Here is a 13,205-nt window from a genome sequence, read left to right as displayed (position 1 = left end):
AACTCTTTAATCTTACTTTAGATCTGTGGTTCTAAATGGGGTCTGTATGACCCTTGGGAGTCCACGCAAGTAAAATAGTGAATAGGGGACCCACAGTAGTTTATTAAGGGTCTATGAAAAAAAATCTTGCTTAAGATGTATTTATTGCAAGAAACACTAAGATTTCTTTCTCTAACATTTTACATAGTTCAACCTGCACAAGTTAATGTGCAATGAAGAGTAATTTTGAAAGAAGTATCTAGAAAACTAGTTTTTGAACACTGAATGACTATGGGGGACCACTACAGTAAACTTGTAGTGAAAGGGTTCATAAGTAAAAAGCAACTGTGAATGATTGCTTTAGATTAGTGGTTCCCAACCTGGGGTCCGCAGACACCTGGTTGTCCACAAAGGTAGTACTGGGGGTCCATGAACTAAATTCAAAATTACATATATATATATATATATATACATAAGGATAATCATATTAAAAGGGGTCTGTGAGAAAACTCATTTAAATAAAAGGGTTGGAAACCACTGCTTTGGATAATCCTTCTAGTCCTTGTAGCCCAAAGGAAAAACAAAGCAACAAAGGAAAAAAGGAGAGTGATAAGAGAGATGTGGAGGGAGATTGAATAGGGACAAACCCAATGCCATTCCTCATTACAAAGGTGATGTGGATACACTGAATATGCAAGGGAATGAGTAATAGATGAAAGGGTAAAGAAGAGAGAAATTGGAGATTGAAAAGGAGTACAATAGGCAGGAGACCTAAATGTAGATATTTTATAAATCTCAGCTTCCATCACTGCCAGCATTATTTTAACAACCAGTTTACCATACTTAGACAGGTAGATGGGTCTTCTTCCCCTCTAGGTAGTTCTTTTTCTTCTCTTTTGTAATATTGAGCTCCTTGAGTTTGGCCTTCACCAATTCATCACATGTCTTTCTGGGTTTCCTTCTTCCACAGGCTCCATCTACTTCAAGGTTTCAGAATTTCTTTAGGCGGCTGACATCCTCAACATGTATCGCATATCTGTACCAGCATGGAAGACCTCCAAATGACAGATTTTTAGGAAAAATAATAATACACTACTATTACATGTTGAAGATGTTGGTGGGCTCCTTGGGTGCGCCAGGCTGCAGTACAAATGGTGGCTGGCAGAAGAAGAGTGATGCTCTGGCATTATTTCACTAACAGGGTCTTACCATTTGTGTGGGTGGACACGCCTAAAAGTTTTTCTATAAGTGCTTTTTAAATATTTTATTCATTGCGTTTTCCTTTACAATCATTTATTTATATATCTTTATTTTTACACAAATTTTTGAAGTGTTTTCTTTGTGCAATATCTCTGACCCACTTCCCTTCATTTTTATAAAATTTGTTTATCCGTCCCAATACCTATTTATAACTCCCTAATCTTAACATTTCATAATTTATTTTGTATGCATGAATGAATTGTCCTCAGTGGCTAAATAAAAGAAATTATTATTATTATTATCTTTATTACAACATCATCATCAATATTAATGATATTGTACTCTTGTATATTAATCCATATGGGAATAAAAAGACAAACAAAAGCTGCAGGAGGAATGTGTTCTAAAAAGGATAAATATCAAGCCTCCCCCTCTCTCTCTCTCTTCCTCTCTCACTCTCTCTCTCTCTCTCTCTCTCTCTCTCTCACTCTCTCTGATGTTATTTTAGTCTCTCCCTCTTTTTATCACAGACCTTTCCTTACATTTTGTCTCTGTCTCTGTTTCTCTACCTTTTTATCTCTCTCTTTACTCGATTCTCTTTTTCTCTCTTTTTTGTTCCTTTCTCACTATTTATGTCCCTTTTTTTCTTCTTTTATTTTTCTCTCACCTCTCCCTCTTTCCCTTTCTCTTTCCCTCTTCTCCTCCTCTCTCACTTTGTCCATGTCTCTAACTCACAATATACTCTATGCTGCAAAACTACTCGACATGCAAGTGGTGTTATTCATTTCTAATTTCTTATAAAAACACATCCAGCCATAGCAAAATATTGCCTTGCTTGGAAATGGGTGAAAGTTATACAGAAAATCTGCCTCAACAAATTTCATGTGACCCATGCAAGCATTGAAAAGTAGATAAGGAAACAAGATGAGAAGATATATATCAGAAACTGATGCTCTACAAAATTCAATCACGACTCATATTCGAGGCACCATTGATATTACACACAAACATTTTAGACTGCATCAATGGGTACAAGTCTAGCTGTGCAGTTAAGAACTTCTACATTTCAGGTTCAATTCCACTGTATGGCACATTGGGAAAGCATCTTTTATTGTAGTCTTGGGTTGACTAAAGCCTTGTGAATAAAATCTGGAAGGCAAAAACTGTGTGGAAGCCCGCTAGAGGGACTCTTCTTGTTCTGGTTTGTACAACTGAACACCACTTCTTGGTTTCAGGGTGCTTTTAGAGAAATCCATTTCAAGATTTCCACCACCACCACCACCACCACCACCACCAATTTTCGTTTTCATTTCTATAGTTAATACTCTGTCAAATTCTAATACTCCTAGATGCATAAGCATACTCATAACTCTCTTCTCCGTTCAATGATTTTAATGTCTGCCCCTCTGGTAACTGGATGCCTTCACTGTTGACTACCTGTCCCCTTCTCATGATTAATATTGCACACTTATCTAATGCCAAATTCCATGCCTATATCTTTGCTGAAGAGTCTTACAGTCTGTATTAAGGAGTTGATAAAATAAGTATCAGTTGAGTACTGGGGTTGATATAATTGACTTACCTCCTTCCCTGAAATTGCTGGCCTTGTACTGAAATTTAAAAAAGGGATAATAATAATAATAATAATAATAATAATAATGATGATGATGATAATAATAATAATAATAATAACAATAATAATAATAATAATAATAATAATGTATCAATACCAGCAGATGACGTTTCCCTAAAAGAAATGGAAAAACTTTCAAAATACAAAGACCTGGAAATGGAGGTAACTCGAATGTGGAATCTAAAAACAGAAACAATTCCTATCATAGTAGGTGCCTTAGGTATAATAAAAAAATATTCAGACAAATACATAACAAAAACACCAGGACTTACAAATATATATGACATACAGAAAATTGCACTACTGGGCACTGCACACATCCTACACAAAACACTTTCAATACAGTAACCATAAGAGTATCACAGCAAACCACAGCACATACCCAAGGCGCACAGAGCTGCGCTCGGTAGTGAAGTGAAAGCACGTTATAAAAATAAAACTACTGAACAATAATAATAATAATAATAATAATAACAATAATAACAATAATAATAATAATAATAATAATAATAAAAATAACAATAATAATAAGCATTCGGGGTCAGGTTTTCAATCTGATGATAAATTCTTACTTTCCTTCCACCAGTCACAGAGGCTTTGAAAAGGACCATGTGAACTCTCTTTCCTTCCCTGATTCAGCTATTAAAAAAAAAAAAGACAAAACAAAAAAAATGCAAAAAACAGAGACCAACTGACTGATTAGTAAAGATTTATTCACCAACACTCACCTGTCTCTTATTACATTGGCCTCTGAACCACAAGCTACATGCCATCCATCCAGACACACATGTGTTTCAATAGTTACCCTTCTCATTTTTCCTACTGTGGATCATCTCAGAGAATCTATACAAAACACTTTTATCAACCCTACTTCCTAAGAATTGTACCCTTCTGGAATTCTATCCCTACCTGTGTTTTTTTTTTTTTTGTTTTATTCCTGTAGATGTCAATCAATATATGTCCACAATGGACTTTAATCACAACAATCTTATCAGTTTGGCTGGGCTAGCAAGAGTCACCAGGCACTGACCCATGCATTTATATGATAAGCTCATAAAAAAAAAATTGTCTGCCTTTTTCAAATTGTCTCTAATTCTGCATTTAACCCAATATTTCTTTGTCTCATTTTGTTTCTGCTTCACACTGTCTTCTGTTACCTTTCACATTTCCTCTCTCTCTCTCATATGCACACACACACACACACGCACACACATACACACACACACGCACACACACTATATTTTGGTCTCATACATTATCATTGAATTTTGTCTCAGTTTCTTTGTCTAACACTTTGGTTTTGTATCACATCTCTCTGTCTGTCTGTCTGTCTGTCTGACATTTTCTAGTTTTGTCTGCCTGTCTGTTTGCCTGCCTGTCTGCCCACCCTCTCTCTCTCTCTCTCTTTCATACACGCACACACACTCACAAATTTACAAGAAAACAACACCCACACAAAAACAGGTCAAAGATGGAGATTTTAAAATATTTAATTGTATTTATTCTGTTTTTATGCTATTTCTTCTTTCTTTCTGTTTCTTTTGTCTATCTTCTACTTTGCGTTGTTGTTGTTCTTTGTCTTCAGTTTCCTCCTCCTCCTCCAGACATCCCACTACTCTCACCTTCAGAGATTTTCTTCAACAAGCTACATTTATGCTCCATCTGTGTAGTAAAGAGGGAGGGAGTGGTGGTAGTGATGGGGGCTTGCAAACGGTTACCCAATACCAGACATTTCAAGAAAAACAAAAGAATAAAAATAAACACATACAAAAAAAGAAGATAAGTAGAGATAACTAACTAAATAAATAAAAATACAAATGGAAAGAATGAAGGAAATATATATTTAAAATAAAAAGCGGGTATTTTTGGCGGCAAATTGTAGAAATGGTTTCGAAGAATTCCAAGACATAAAATATAGTACACTGCTTGGAGAATTAGTGTAGGGTTAGGGTGGAACAAGAAGCAAAAAAGAAGAGTTTGAAGAATTATATTTTTGGGGGTGAGATGAAAAATCCACTTTGCTGTGAGCCAACCAATGAAGGAGTCTCTATATGGTTATTAAAACTGCTAGAAACATCAGCAAAGTCCTTTAGATCATACTGTATTGTTTTAGAATGTAGGGCACATTATAAAATGTTGTTTGAGAAACATAGTTTGAAAAAAAAAAGATGAAATGGTCATAACTTTGATCATAGACTTGCTTAATCTGAGGCTAAGCAAGAACAATAACAAAAGCAACAACAGCTTATCTTTCTATGAGCTTAGAGGGCAGCCTCTACATGGTGCATGCACCACTAGTAATAGCATCTATATTCCCTTAAAATTATAATTTGCTGTCTGAAAAAAGGAAATTACATTAGATAATGTTGTCCCAGATTTCTCCTGAATATAGCAAAGACTGCATCACAAAAACTGGCCTTTCTCTTCAGAGTCAGAAAATACTTCAGTATTTACAACTATTAACCCTCAAGAAAGTTCATGTAAGACCCACAATTGATTGCTGTTCTCATGTGTGTGACGGTGATGCTGCTGTCTGCAGAAAAATCTTGGATCATGTCCAGTGTAGGTGATAATCAACTAATTGGTATGAAATCATTCACCAAGACATTCTATGCCCTAGCTGACTGGTTGGCTGGCTTGCTGGCCACTTTTGTGCCATTGCCACTTAGCACCCTTAACTCACTCATCACCAGTATTGTGTCCAACCTCCTTGCCTTGCACTGCCTAATGCTTCCTTGCACATGTCTGTCCTTCAGCCATCAGCTCAGAATAATTTAAACCTTTAGCATTCAGATTTCTTTGTCAAATGTATTGCTTATTTATTCATATCTTCTTCTGCCCTTTTAAAGCCTAGCCAGGCTCATGGGCCCGGTTTCCTGGTTTCTATGGCATATGTGTGTCCCCCCCCCCACCAGCTGGACAGGACGCCAATCCATCGCAGCCTTACTCAAGAAACAGGAGAGAAAGTTGGGGCGAAAGAGTACAACAGGGGTCGCCACCACCCCCTGCTGGAGCCTTGTGGAGCTTTAGGTGTTTTCGCTCAATAAACACACACAACACCTGGTCTGGGAATCGAAACCGTGATCCTCAGACTGCGAGTCCGCTGCCTTAACCACTGGGCCATTGCGCCTCCACATTTATTCATATGGTTTTGAATTAATCACACATTGCCTTGTAGCTCGAATGGTCTGTTGGTATATTTTTAGAATGAACTTGTAGGGTGGGTAAGAGATGTTGTATGTGGCTGTTTTTAACAGAAAGCAGGTAGAATATTTGGCTTGGATTAAATGCTAAAGGGTTAAATGAAACATTAAGAACATTGATCCCACCAGTCTTCAAGGATCATGACCATTAACTGTCCCTTCAAAGCAAACTAATAATTGTTTTAGATTTTGGTGCAAAACCAGCAATTTTAGTGGGAGAAGGTTAGTCAATTACATCAGACCTTGTACTTGGCTGGTATTTTATTTTATTGGCCTTGAATGGATGAAAGGCAAAATTGATCTCAGCAGAATTTAAACTCAGAATGTAAAAAGCCAGAAGAAATACTGCAAAATATTTTGTCCGACACACTGATGATTCTGCCAGCTGGCTATCTTAAACCACATAATAAAACTACAAAAAACAAAAGCTGTAACAAAACAGCTTACATTTCTAAGGATGATATGCATGTGTATGTGTGTGTGTTTTTGTGCGTGTGTGTTTTGTTGTTGATTGAAATTAATCTATCCTAAACATATTAAGGTATTTAATTTATCAGCCATGGAACAAGAAAAATAGTCACCATGACATAGTCATTATAACCCAAGATAGAATTATGAAAAATGAGATCAGCAACATGAAGCACAGAAACATATTTAAAAGCCATCTCTCTCATATAATATATGCTGTAACAAGGAGTGTAGGATGTTGTAGTTATAGATAGATAAACTGTGGTAGTAAGTTGAGTGTCTTGTCTTAAGAGATATAACACAATGGTTGCAGATGTATAAACTGGCCCAGTTCAGTTCTGATCAACTAAACCTATAATTAAAAATGCTCCATCCACGACCATTTATATTACCTTGAGAATTACATTATCCAATATGTCCTTAACCTTTTGAAGATGGTAGGGTATAATTTGAGGTAGATTTGACTGTTACTTTTAATAGGTTTAATGATCAGGTAAAGGTTCCTTTGATGGCTCCTGAAAGCTGTAGTAGGAAGTGGTGGTGCTTACTATACAGCTATGTAGACTATTGTAAATAGAGTATCTTGTTTAAGGAGACAGCATTGTGTGTGCATCAAAAGATGGTGGTACTTATTGGGTGTAAGTGTACTGGGTGTAGCATACACTCATACACACACACACACAGACACACACACACATACAGACACACACACAGATACACACACACACACACATACAGACACACATACAGACACACACACAGACACACATACAGACACACACACACACAAATACATACATAGGTATGTATAAACCAAATGTACATATAAAATTAGTAGTAAGCTAATTATACGCACAAGCACACACACATATATAATGTACATACATTATATATGCATGATTGTGAGTATTTGGGAAAGAGGAAAGAGAGAGAAATGAAAGTGTTTGCACCTATTTGTATGTTTGTTTCTGTGTGTATGTACATGTGTGAGTGTACATACATATTAAACGCAGAGCTTTTAACTGATGCATGCTTTGTTCAATAAACAACTGGGAAGTCTATTAACGAATTTAATGTTGAGTCATTTATATTTTCCAACAGGACATTGCTGTTAGATTATAATGTGAGTGTAACACAGTTACTATATTAAAGGAAGAGAATGATTAAATGAGCAAGTGGATGAACAGGCAGATTTTGTTTAAAGTTTAGTCAAGAGGAGACTCTGAGACTGGGAAGGATTTATATAGCTGATATTCAGTCTGAAAACCTGTAAATAGATGTCAGCAGAAAAAGACATGGGCGGGAAGGTAATTCCAGAAAGATGATGTACGGTGAAGAAAGGACTGGATGTTGAGACACAGTGGTGCTGGGAGGATGGGTGGAGAAAAATAGTTGGAGGTAACATGTAGCTAACTATTTCAGAGGAACAGACACCATTGTAACTGTAATAATACAGACAAAGAGAAAGAGAACATGACATCTGTATGCCAAATTGTTGGATTGTTAGTCTGGTGTTTACAGAATTTTAAAATTATGATTAGTGATTTGTAATCCTATGTTACTCAGATTTTAACAGGATTTTTGTTGAAGAGTTTCAGTTATCTGCATGAAGTGGAGGATGTTTCTACTGATTAGTATAAGGAAATTCCTCACTACATTTGCAGATACATTTAAACTATGAGGAGGATTAAACCAGATAATATTTATATTTCTACATTTGATGTTATTTACTGTGGGTTGCTCTATGTATTTCAGTTTGGTGTTTTAACAATGGCCAGGTGAGGCTCTATTTTCGTGTGGGGATGCTTTGCTGAATGTTTTTTTCTTTTCTGTTCAGTGATAATTTAGGTGTGTGTGTCTGCTTATATTGTCTGTAATGTATGTATGATCATGGGAAAGTTGGAACTCCTACACACACACACACACACACACACACACACACACACACATATATATATATATATACATATATGATATATATACGAGGGTGAATTAAAAAGTAATGCCAATTTTGTTTAGGACAGGTGTAATTACCAACACAGGAACATGTATCATACATCAAAATGAAGCTAGTCCTCTGTGGATCACATCCCTACTTCTCAACATAGTCACCGTTTCTCTCAATAGCAATGCTCCACCTTCGAATCAGAGCATGTATCCCTGCTTTGTAAAATTCTGTTGACTCTTCTTTGAGCCACTTCTTCACTACAGTTTTCACTTCCTCATCACTGGAATAATTTAGCGCCTTCAGTCTATCATCTCTTCAGCCCCATGAAAGAGGGTTTGAGAGGCAAACATTATTCCAGTGACAAAGCAAGTGAAAAGTGTAGTGAAGAAGTGGCTCAAAGAACAGTCAACAGAATTTTATGGGGTAGGGATACATCCTCTCATTCGAAGGTGGAACATTGCTATTGAGAGAAATGGTGACTATGTTGAGAAGTAGAGATGTATCCACAGAAGACCAGCTTCATTTTGATGTATGATACATGTTCTTGTGTTGGTAATTATACCTGTCCTAAACAAAATTGCATTACTTTCTGACTCACCCTCATATACATATACTCATTAGGTTTATAGTAGGGATGGTGCATGCTGGTATTTTTGTTCAGAGTTCCACCTAGAAAATTTGTTACCTTTGGGCTTGTATTTATCATATTTTTAAATTGAATTCTTTAAAACTTTTGATTATTTTTCTAAGTTTGTACATATAATGCTCTTTGATGTTGTGTGATACTTCAAGTCCAGCACCTTTGTAAAGTTTTATTCTAGTACTGTTCTTTTCAGTGTGTGGTATGTATCCTCTGACTAGATTTGAAAATTCTTCTTCCTTAGAAAAAATTGTCTTAAAATAATAACAACACCCTTGCATTCAGTATGATACTGATATTAGCTTTGGTTATAACAGTATAAGTTTTTCTCAAATTCTAAAGCTTTCAGAAGAATATTTTTAGAAATGGATGGAAGGAATTCTATAACACTAAATGGGGTAATTCTGCAGTTGGGTTTCACTTCAATATTATTGAACTGCCTGATAATGACACAGCCACATTTTCATTGTGTTAAGTAGTTTGTTGTGTGCTGTATTTTTGTATTTACAAAATAAGAAAGATACTAATCAGAAGTTTGAAAGAAATCAACTTAGAAGTTATAATATATACAAATGCAAAGTATGTAAATCACTAATCACTAATCTGTGAACAATAGACAATCCATCTCCAATGTAATTGCAGAAGACATGACTGCCAAAAGTAAGAATATTCAGAGTAAATGTAGAATTGGCAGAGCACACAGAAAAAGCATATTTTGGACTGATACAAAACTCAGAATACATTAATTTGTTTAGACTCTGAAATAAATGCAATCTAACATACCTTGTAAAATATGTTTTATTTCTTAAAGACAGAAAAGAAAATCTGTTGGTAAAATGGAGCATTATTGCAAAATCAAAGACATACAATGATCATAGTAGTTCTTGTTTTGCTGTGTAGATTGTAGCTCTTCCTGGGTATATCTTGAACAGAAAAGCGGAAACTTTCCTGTCCTCCTACAATGCAACAAAATTCAAACTCCAAGCCTTCAAGCATATTCCTATACTTATGGGTTTTCATTGGAAACATCAAGACAAGAAAATCTTGTCCATCTAAATTATTTTTACTAATTATTCATCATCATCATCATCATCGTTTAACGTCCGCTTTCCATGCTAGCATGGGTTGGACGATTTGACTGAGGACTGGTGAAACTGGATGGCAACACCACGCTCCAATCTGATTTGGCAGAGTTTCTACAGCTGGATGCCCTTCCTAACGCCAATCACTCAGAGAGTGTAGTGGGTGCTTTTACGTGTCACCCGCACGAAGGCCAGTCGGGCAGTACTGGCAACGGCCATGCTCAAAATGGTGTATTTTATGTGCCACCTGCACAAGAGCCAGTCCAAGGGCACTAGCAACGATCTCGCTCAAAAATCCTACAAAGGCCAGTCAGGCGGTACTGGCAACAGCCACGCTCAAAATGGTGTATTTTATGTGCCACCCGCACAAGAACCAGTCCAGAGTCACTGGCACGATCTCGCTCGAAAATCCTAACACATGTCACGGGCACAAGTGCCAGAAAGGCGGTGCTGGGCACAGGTGCTATCCCGATTTCGCTTTCGCTTGCCTCAATAAGTCTTCCAAGCTGAGTTTCGCGTCCAATGAAGGAGACGACGTTGGCACGGGTGCCAGTCGTCGAATTTAGTTCGATTTCACTTGCCTCAACAAGTCTTCGCAAGCGGAGTTTAGTGTCCAATGTAGGAAAGGTACGCATAAGTGGGCTGGCTACACCCCTGGCAATGGCCTTAATTTTACATTCAAGAATTTGATATTAAATCAAGTAAAGTTGCCACCTCACAAGAAAAATATCTTCTGTCTGTTGAGAATTAGTACACCATTATGATCTGTGGTATGCACACCTTTTTGGTCTGTGTTAACCAATGAGATAATGAGGTTTTGAAGCCATCTTGTATAAATGAACATTTCATTATGGTACACAGAACTAGTCTGAATGAGCATCTATATGTAAAACTGAAGTAACATATGTCTTTAATCAAATATAATCATACTTTACATTGTGTATTGAGTACTTTTTCTCTTGTCTGTTATAAACAATATACATGTGCACACACACACACACATGTATGTATACATACAGCTACTGATTACCACTGCTAGGTGTGTGTGTGTATATGTGTGTGTGTGTGTGTGTGTGTGTGTGTGTATGCCTGTCCCTGTCTGTCTGTCTGTCTCTCTTTCTCTCTCTCTCTCTCTCTCTCTATATATATATATATATAAATATGTATGTACATACACAGACACACACACACCATTCATATGCAGTGCTCAAAGAAACTTGTAGCTTGAAATTCCTTCTTATATTTTAATTATATATATGTCATTCACTTCAGTTAGCAGTGTCTCATGCTTCTGCTGGCTGTCTACCAAGAAACTTGGAATTTCTTATATCAGAAACACGCAAATGGTTTTCTCTCTTGTCATTAAGACAGATAGCATATAAAAACCTATATCAGACAATTAATGATGGAGAAAACCCATTAAAAATTCCCATGAGCAACAAGACTAGGTAGTTATCTATTCAACTAGCTGTAGGAGGAATAATAACCCAATGGCTTGAATTAAAAATCCATTTTCAAATTATGAGAAATACTGAAAATGTGTTTTATTATTGAAATCCTTTATGAAATGTATTCAGATGAAAACAACTTGGCATATTATTCATGCATTCCATTTTCAGTGAAGTACAGTGTTTAAATAAATTATTTGTGTCAAAGGCTGCTGATAAAGCCAAATTATTAGATGATTTAACATTAATAGTAAGCACATATATGGAAATAAACTAAATCTACCAAAAATGGCTCCTCAAAAAATGAGATGTCATTCTGCAACTACAATTACTGATACAGACTATGCAGATGACATTGCTCTTACTTCTAAAGCTATCAAGGAAATCAATGACATATTAAACAACAAACCAACGATGATAAATCTGAGTTTATAGTTTTCAATCAACTAAAAGATCACATTATATTAGCAAAGAGTGAAAACTTGAAATGTGTAAATGACATCAAATGTTTGGGATTGGGAATAGAAAGCTCAAAGGGAAACAGTGATGTAAGAAAAGAATTGGAATGGTCAGCAATGAGCAAGATATCCTCAATATGAGAAACAAATCTATTTAATGACCATAAAATATAGGGTTTTTTATAGCTCCTGTAGAAAGCATGTTGATAATGGATCTGAATGTGGGACACTAATGAAAGTAATAGAAAGCAGGCTAAATGGAACATATACCAAGATGTTAAGGAGGGTGAAGAAAATTTTGTGGGAGCAACATTTACCAAACATCATATTATATGGAAATATACCAGCCATTACTAATAGAAACCATCAAATAATGCAGACTTAAGCTCATGGGACACTATTGGAGAAGAAAAGATGAAGTTTTATATTAACTATTACTATGGGAACCAGCAAATGATAGAAGAAGCAGACCTTGTTGAACATATGTGCAACAGTTGCTGGAGGACACAACCATGAAAGAAACTGTGCTGAAGATATGATGGAGAACTAGGAAGTGTGGAGGAAATTGGTCAAAGGTGTATGAATAGGTTTAACATGACATACCAGCCTCTGCAAGAAAGAACGTGTTGACTAGTATTATGCAAAACAAAGAAGCATTTTATGAGTACAAGAAAACGTGGTGGGAATATGTACTGGCGATACATGTACCAAGGGTGCATGGAGTCTGTGTCAGTGAAGAAAGACACATAGTTTGAAGGTGGCACCCTTCCTCTTAGGAAGGTAGTGCTTTTTCTTCAGTCTGGTTTTGTGTTGAAGAACTGGGGATGGACCACTGCACAGCTGTTAATTATAACAGCTATGTTAGGAAAATATGTGTGGAGGACTTGCTCCATTATCCAGTTAAGGTTGGTGGTCCTGGGAAGATTGTTGAGATGTTTGTTTTTTAAAAATATTTAATTTGTAATGCTCTATTTTGATTTTAGATAAATCTTTTAAGTTTGTGCTATAAGTTTCTTATTTTGAGAAATATTTAATTTGTAATGTGCTGGTTATTGCATTAAATGCATATTGAATACTTAAAACTACAAAATACATGTTGTTTACTTGTTTTTTGTCATTGAGGTGGTTGTGAAGTGTGCTAAAAAA

Source organism: Octopus bimaculoides, chromosome 6, assembly GCF_046866305.1.
Source record: "Octopus bimaculoides isolate indiv1 chromosome 6, ASM4686630v1, whole genome shotgun sequence".
Taxonomy (NCBI): Eukaryota; Metazoa; Mollusca; class Cephalopoda; order Octopoda; family Octopodidae; genus Octopus; species Octopus bimaculoides.
The sequence above is the reverse complement of the archived record's forward strand: the minus strand, read 5'-3'. Positions refer to the sequence as shown.